We start from the raw sequence: 9,002 nt of genomic DNA on the forward strand, positions 1-9,002 counted from the left end.
CATATGTTCATATTGTAAATGAGGTTCAATAAGACGAGCTGAGACTGAGTCAGGTCTCAAAGCCTGTGTACATAACGGGTGTAGTAGGTGTTTTTAACACTTGGATATTGTGATGTTTTTAGTGGAGGAAAAGGGCAGTCTTTTGCTGTGCAGATGCATGCTTGAAGGCCAGGCAAACAGTGGAGAAATGTGTGAGTTTTTGTTAAGTGCACAGGCTAATAAGGAGCCATTTTGGAGGGCAAATAGCAGGAGCTGGGAGTGCCTGATGGGTATGTGATGAACTGAAGAGTTGTGGTCAGACATGCTATGAACAACTTCCTAGAAGGAAATTTTTGCATAGGAGCTACAGTTTAAGATCTTTTTAGCACCCAAGGTGGGTACTTTTCATCCGAAATAGCTACAGATGATAGATGGCTAGTTTGAAGCGGCTTTTGTATGCACATGATGAGCATACTGTGGTGAGACCCAAATGTCTGGACATAAGTGGTCATATGGAATTCAAGGCCATCAAGTTGGACTGGTGATCGGGTGCGTGAGCGATAGGGGTGGTGCCTGCTCTTTCTGTGTGTTAAGAAGAACGAAGAAGAAGAAGAACAGAGCGGAGTTTCCATGGCTCGCAAGTTCTTCGTGGGAGGAAACTGGAAATGTAATGGAACTGTGGAAGAGGTGAAGAAGATCGTTATTGTTCTCAATGGGGCGGATGTGCCTCCCAAAGATAAAGTTGATGTGGTGATCAGTCCTCCATTTGTTTTCTTGCCACTAGTAAAGAGTACATTGCGTCCTGATTTTGATGTGGCTGCCCAAAATGCTTGGGTTAAAAAAGGGTGGTGTATTCACAGGGGAAATCAGTGCTGAAATGTTAGTGAATTTAGACATTCCTTGGGTCATACTTGGACACTCAGAGAGGCAGTTGTTGCTGAAAGAGTCTAATGAGTTTGTTGCTGATAAGGTGGCTTATGCACTCAGCCAAGGACTGAAAGTCATTGCCTGTATTGGTGAAACACTTGAGCAACGTGAATCTGGTGAAACTTTAACTGTCATTTCTGAGCAAGCTAAAGCTATTGCAGGAAAAATCGATGACTGGAGTAATGTTGTTCTTGTGTATGAACCTGTTTGGGCTATAAGCACCGGCAAGGTCGCAACCCCTGTCCAAGCTCACGAGGTGCATGCTGATCTGCAGAAGTGGCTTGCGGCTCAAGTGAGCCCGAAGGTGGCTTGCGTGGCAACAAACACGAAGGTTTTTTTTTAAAGGGAATATCCGATTAATAAGCTAAAAAAAAGGAGGCGCAGTGTATTCGAATCGGGGGAAATTCAAAATTTTAGCTGCAAAAGTGAAGGGCGCCCGAATCTCTTGCGGGGAAAGAGAGAAAAAGCAAAAAACAGCGCATATCGAAGGGGGTGTGCAGGAAAATGAGAACCAGAGTAGAAATTGACCAGTGATTCAAAAATTTTGAGGACGACTACTGTAAAAGGCATCTTGGGGTTAGAATTAAAGGAGAAATGAAGCGCTGTTGAGGGAGATGATCTTCAAAAATCCTACTATACATGATGAATACCGGTTTGGGTGCATACTGCAGTGAAGCGAAGTAAGGAAAAAGCAAAAATTCGAGCATTCGCTTCTTTTTTTACTCAAAGATAAGAATTCTAGTTGTTTTTTTTGTTACTTACAATTTCCAAAAAATCGTGTAGTCCTCGGATAAGTACACTACCCCTTTAAAGCTTTGGGGAAGGTTTTGGGTAGTTTTTTTTTGTTGCTTTGGAGAGTCTTGAAATAAGAAAGCATCAAAATACAAAGATTCCTGGAATTTGGATTTTACTTTCTACTCGGTTGGATTTCGGATTGCTAGACATGGAGTTTTCTAAAATCATAGCAGGTTTTCATGAAATCAAGAGATATCTTGAAATGATGGAGTTGGCAATATATGAAATATGTGATGTGAATGGTCACATGTATATGGAAATCATTTGTAGAATGTGTTATGCCTACATGTGATTGGTTTGAGGCATTTGGAAAAAGAGTCAGGAGAACTATGCTTGGAACTAGTCATGCTCTTGGCACACAATTTATGTGCAATCATCAAGCTGAATTTGGGGATGTATTGAAGTGAATTAGCACATGTATATTTCATCAAAAATGGAGATGTATTATGCTCCTTGAAGAGCTATGTGTTTGTGTTTTCTTGCTGGGATTTGAAGCAACTCTCAAAGCCAGAAGTCTCGCACTTTCCTAGCGATACCACCCACGTCTCGACAGCTTTTGGTGAACCCGACGTGAAACTGCTAGGGTGAGAGTGTGGTGAAATACACAGGGAAGCTATGGCTGAGAATCCTGAGGGACAGGGGGTTCATTTTGACCCCGGGGTTATGCAAATGTTTCAGATGTTTACTATGTATATGCAACAGCAGCAAGCTGCTGAGAGGGGACAAATTTCCACGACTAAAGCACTGCAATCAATTGTGAAAAAGGTGGATCAATTTGATGGTAAGGACATCACAAAGTACCTGCGCAATTACACAAAGGAAATGGAGCTAAACAGGGTGACTGAGGAGGATATGGTTCGAAGCTTTGAGCTGGTTTGTGTTCCTGAAATAAGAGAGCGCATAAGAGGATTACAGACAGCACATGGTGGCAGAAATTGGGAGGAGTTCAAGCTTGCTTTAAAGGATAAATATTTCATGGAGGATTCTGAGCGGGTGACCAAACAAACTTTCTTGGAATGGGTCACAAAACCCAAAATGGGAATTTCTGCCACAGAGTTGCTAAGAGAGTTTGAGAAGCGCTATGCCCAGCTGTCAAGGATAGAGCGAACAACCTTGGATAGGGAAAAAATAGAGCTCTTCTTACAAGCAGCTGGGAAAGATCTCCAAGAAAAACTGGAAATTCTCCTTGAGGATAAGGATACAGAGCAGGGGCTAAAGAATGATTGGAATGATGTCGAGGATGTGGTCACCATGCTAGCAAAGCGACAGCGAAGGAGGGATAAAATGGTGATGAGCTTGGCAACTCCTATAATTGCTGTTACTCCTGAGAACCTACCAAAACCAACTGCTGCAATCCCAAAGGTAGAAGGGCTGATGGATGAGCTTATTAAGGGCATGCGAGACCTAAAATTGAAAATGTCCAGGATTGAAGAAAAAGGGCTACCATTAGGGCAGGCTTCTATGCAAAGGCCTCAAAGCAAAGAAGGGTTTACATTCAGATGTATATGGTGTGATGACCCAGAACATGCAAAGAAAGACTGTGCTAGCTATAAAGAAGCCCTCAGAAATCAACTTGTGTTTTTCAAAGATGGGAAAATCCACCTTACAGAGACTGGTCTTCCATTAAGCACAAACTTTGGGAAAGGAGGGATGAAAAAGCTGGTTGAGGATATGGCTGCTAGCCATGCCATCTCTATGGTTGAGGCAGAAACCTATGGGTTAAAGGCTGGTCAATCAAAGCAGGAATCTGAGAATGATGAAGATTATGAGAATGAAGATTTTTGGCCATCAACAATGGAATTAATTGCGTCAAAGAAGGTGTCTAAGCAAGCTTTGCATGAGGCAGGTGACTGTATACATCTTGAGACTGGCTGGGAGGAGCCTGTGGATTCTTTATTTGTTCATGCCTACATTGCAAAATGCCAGAATAATGAGGCACAGGTAGAGGAAAAGCGTAAGAGGGAAAATGAGGAAGGAGGGCCATCAAAAAGAGTCACCCGTGGTAGTGAAAAGAAGGATCCTGGGCCATCACATATGCCTCCACCGCATAGCAGACCTCCACAGGAAGTATCAATGGAAGAAGTGCCAGCAAAAATGAAGCATGAGAAGGAGAAGGGTAAAGGGAAAAGTCCACTCTACAAGCTTCAATCTGATATTGAAGCCGCAACAGACCTCAAAAAGGTACTTGAAGAGAGAATTCTAAACAGTAGGGTGGAATTTACACTAGGGGAAGTCTTGGGAATTGCAAAGAAAGAATTCCATGATGAGATAATTGATATTATACGAAGGAAAAGGCAGTCCATAATTGAATCTATTCCATCACAAGGGGAGGCAAGCACTTCCAAGACTCATGGAGTACAGGTACAGCAAAAGGAAGAGAGAGAGAATGCGATGGAATGTAATCACTCTGCTGAAGGGACACGACAAGTGCGCTTTGTGGATGAGGATGATGAAAAAGAAGTTCTTACAAAGAGTCATTACTCCAGGAGCCATTGGGCAAGGGCCACTACTGAACCCTTGTCAAAATAGGTGACTTGGAAGAGCCGTATGTCACTCTAATCGACCATGGGTCTGAAATAAATCTTATGGCTAAAAATCTCTACAACAAATGTAAGTGGCCAATGGATGTAGATCATGGGTGGATGATTAAAGCAGCTAATAACTCATCTGGAGAGCTCTATGCAGCCTGTCCAAATGTAAGGGTAACTATAGGGGATGTGAAAGATGATCAGAACTTCTTTGTTCAGGAGATGTCATCGTATCCCCTCATCCTTGGGCAACCCTACATTACAGCTGTGAGAATGGAAACAAAAGTTTTGGATGATGGCTCGGCATATGCAAGAATAAGGAGTAAAGATGGCAAGAAAGCTGTCCAGTTCTTGACAGTTTGCATTAACCATGAAAGGAACCGTGAGTCTCTTCGAGCACAGTCACTCCCAAAGATAAACAGAGAATTCATGAACTACAGGGAGATGAGGGATTTTGGCCAGGTGCCATTGTAAAGCGGGATTCCAATGGTACAAAGGAAAATGAGTTCTCGCAGGACTCAATCAATGTAAATAACTATTCAGCAAATTTTCAGGGATTTTCTAGCTATGGGTCACTGGTCTTTGTAAAAAGCAAGGATTTGAAGCATGGCATGCGTCGACATGTACAAAATGAACAAAAACATCTTGAGCAGTGTGGTCTTTTGGAGAAGAATGAGTTTATTTCAGGGGTGCTTGATGAGGTTTCATTTGTGGATACTATGGGTGTGCTTTTTGCAATGGAAAGAACATGCTTACAGGGTGGAAATGAGATGATTGTCATCTATGGGGATGTATAATATAATCCGGGAATTTGAGGGGATGGAATGTAAAAACATGAATTGTGAGATGGATGCTCATGTTGATACAAAGTATAAAACGGTTGCAAAGAAGGTGAAACCAGTTGCCTTGCCCTTGCCACCAGGAAGCAAGGAGAAAATAGATGAAGCCTCTATGCAACCGAATCTCAGATATCCGAAGAAAATTGGGCATAAGTTTACACAGGAAACCTTAAAAGAGCTGAAGATTGGTGAAAAGGATTTTCTATTGCCAGTTGAAAAGGAATGCTTTGAGGAGATGCTTGTAAAACATGGGAAAGCCTTTGCCTTTCAACCACATGAGATAGGCTGTGTTGATCCAAGTGTAACAGTACCAATGGTGAACTTCACTGTTCCGCATGTGCCCTGGAACCTACAGCCGATTCCAGTACCAAAGGCTCTCTTGCCAAAGCTGATGGAATTACTAAAAGAAAAGATCAGGATGGGAATTTTGGAGCCATCATGCGCTCCATACTCCAACAGATGGTTTACCATGCCAAAGAAAAATGGAACATTGCGCTTCATTCAAGACATGCAACCTGTAAACAAGGTCACAATCAGGAATGTGGGAGCAGGTCCGATTGTGGACGAGTTTGCAGAAGCATTTGCAGGGAAAGCTATATACTCAATGGGTGATCTGTATTCGGGATATGATCAGTTCCAGCTGGATATACTCAATGGGTGATCTATATTCGGGATATGATCAGTTCCAGCTGGATATACAAAGCAGGGACTTGACCACAATGAAAACCCCTTTGGGATTGGTAAGGATGTGTACCTTACCACAAGGAGCCACCAACTTAGTGGCGCATATGATGAATGGAATGAATAAAGTCTTGCGAGACTTCATACCACAAATAACTATGCCTTTTCTGGATGATGTGCCAATAAAAGGCTATGATGAGAAAGATAAAGATGGGAATTTGGATTCGAGGGGGTGCCGCAAGTTTGTGGCAAATCATATAAAAGATTGTGATATGATTCTATCCAAGCTTGAAGAGGTGAATCTTACTTTGTCTGGATCAAAATCAGTGTTTGGTTGGTGAAGTGCTAATCGTGGGGCATCTTTGTAGTACTAATGGACGCCGACCTTGTCCAGCCAAGATAGATGCAATACAAAGAATGAAAGAGATATGCATTAATGTTACAGAGCTGAGGAGATTTCTTGGTGCATGTGTCTTTTATGTTATATGGATCCCGCATTATGCACATGTAGCAGATCCTCTTTATCAACTTTTGTGCAGCACATACTAAAGCTATGCGGAAGCTGAAATATCTGCTTTAATCATCACCTACTCTAAGGAAGGCATATTATGAGTGTGGCAGGCCTGTGATTGTTATATTTGATACTAGTCCTACTGGGATAGGATGGGCAGTAGGGCAAGATGATGAGGATGATCACAAGTATGTAATCAGATTTGGAGCAAAGGTATTAAGCATTCATCAGCGAAAATATCCGCAGATCAAGAGGGAATTATGGGGAATAGTCACTGCTCTAAAATGTGAAAAAGAATATCTTATTCGGGCATCTGTACTTGTGGAAACTGATTGCTTGCCACTCCTTGGGATGATTACAAGTTGCACCACTCCAGATATTGCTATGCTTAGGTGGATTGCCTATATCAAGTCACTAAATCCTGAGTTTGAGCATATTGCAGGAAAAGATAACCCAGTTGCAGATATGCTATCAAGAGCCACGTATGAAGATGAAGAAGGGATGATTAGTGACATTGATGATGTAGGTACAAGATTCTATACTACTGCATATGCAAAAGGGGACCATACTTGCTTATCAAATGCACTTGAGTCTTTTACTGAGGAAATGTATGAAGGAGATTGGTTGCTTATTGGTCAATACTTGAGTACTTTGACAAGACAGGAAAATTGGTCTGACTCAGAATTTAAGAGGATTCGCAGAAAAGCATATGGGTATTTTCTAAAGGATGGGTACCTGTGGAAGCATCCTAAGCAGAGGAATGCTATGCCACAGAGAGTCATATATGATAAAGAGACTCAAGGGGAGCTCATGAAAGAATTCCATGAGAGTCTCTGGGCTGGACATCGAAGTGTGTGGGCCACCTTTACCAAAATAAAGGAAAGATATTGGTGGAAAGGAATGTACAAGGATATTTCCCAATATGTGGAAACATGCATGGTATGTCAAATGTACTCAAATGTGTGACATCGTGATGGCTTGCATCCAACCTACCCACCTGCCATGCACTACAAATGGGTAGTGGATCTAGTTACAATGCCTTTGGGAATTTGGCAGATGCGGTACATAGCACTTGCAAGAGAAGATTTGAAAAATCAGGTAGAAGGGCGTGCTCTTAGAACAAAGAGTACGGAAACAGTATGCAAATTTCTCTTGGAAGATGTGATTTGCCGGTATGGTTGTGTTGGGAAAATAAGAGCTGATAGGGGTGAGCTAGATGTTGAAGAAGCAAGGGAATTCATCAAACTGTCCCTAACATGTGCTTACAACCCTGAGGGCAATGGTAAAAGTGAGCGAGGACATCCTCCAATCATTAAAGCTTTGGCTAAGGCATGTAGAGAAAGAATGCGAGAGTGGCCAAGGCTGCTACCATATGCTTTGTGGGCTGACCGTACAACTCATAGCTCAGTGAGACAGGATACATGCCTGCAGAATTAATGTATGGTTAGAAGCCAGTAATGCCAGTTGAAGAAGTAGTTCCAACTTGGAATGTATTACCCTGGGTGGAAGGATTGAACAGGGAAGACCTCCTTGCATTGCGAATAAGGCAGCTGGAGAGGAGGCCTGAAGATGTAGAGCTTGCTAAAGCTCGTTTGAAAGATGCAAGGTTGAAAAATAAAGAAAGATTTGATAGAAGACACAGACTCCGGCCAAAACCTATTGAAGAAGGTGATTGGGTCCTAATGTATGATAGTAGTCTTGACAACCAGTTTACTGTGCAAAGGAAGTTTGCAAAAAGATGGTTTGGCCCTTACATTGTCAAGCATGTGCATGGAAATGTCACGTATACCCTGCGTGAGCTTGATGGAACAGAGATAAAGAATCTTGTAGCAGGCAAAAGGATCAAGATGTTTAAAAGAAGGCATGACACTGATCCTTTTGATTCACAGGAGACTCAGGATGAAAGGCTTGACAGTGATAGTATGGATATGGTTGAAGAGGAAGAGGATGATCTTCCTGGTAATGTAGAAAATGAAGACGACATCCAGATATATGTGGATCTTGATGATGATTTGGCACATACCAGAGGATGTGCAGGTTTAGAGGGGGTGGATGTCGTGCCATGGCACGTCTATGGTGTGAAACCATGCATATGAGGCCATTAAATGCAAATCCAGATACATGGGATTAAGTGCCATGACTTGAGTCATTATATGATGCCTAAGTACATATGTTCATATTGTAAATGAGGTTCAATAAGACGAGCTGAGACTGAGTCAGGTCTCAAAGCCTGTGTACATAACGGGTGTAGTAGGTGTTTTTAACACTTGGATAGTGTGATGTTTTTAGTGGAGGAAAAGGGCAGTCTTTTGCTGTGTAGATGCATGCTTGAAGGCCAGGCAAACAGTGGAGAAATGTGTGAGTTTTTGTGAAGTGCACAGGCTAATAAGGAGCCATTTTGGAGGGCAAATAGCAGGAGCTAGGAGTGCCTGATGGGTATGTGATGAACTGAAGAGTTGTGGACAGACATGCTATGAACAACTTCCTAGAAGGAAAATTTTGCATAGGAGCTATAGTTTAAGATCTTTTTAGCACCCAAGGTGGGTACTTTTCATCCGGAATAGCTACAGATGATAGATGGCTAGTTTGAAGCGGCTTTTGTATGCACATGATGAGCATACTGTGGTGAGACCCAGATGTCTGGACATAAGTGGTCATATGGAATTCAAGGCCATCAAGTTGGACTGGTGATCGGGTGCGTGAGCGATAGGGGTGGTGCGTGCTCTTTCTGTGTGTTAAGAA

At 42.4% G+C, this 9,002-nt stretch overlaps 1 pseudogene; it reads left to right on the top strand.

Moving 5' to 3' along the window:
• Window positions 1–609: 609 nt before the first annotated feature.
• On the top strand, window positions 610–1,249 carry LOC147620992 (triosephosphate isomerase, cytosolic pseudogene; annotated as a pseudogene).
• The last annotated feature ends 7,753 nt before the right edge of the window (window positions 1,250–9,002 follow it).

This window comes from Cibotium barometz, chromosome 31 (assembly GCF_041138505.1).
Source record: "Cibotium barometz isolate CiBa-2024 chromosome 31, ASM4113850v1, whole genome shotgun sequence".
NCBI lineage: Eukaryota > Viridiplantae > Streptophyta > Polypodiopsida > Cyatheales > Cibotiaceae > Cibotium > Cibotium barometz.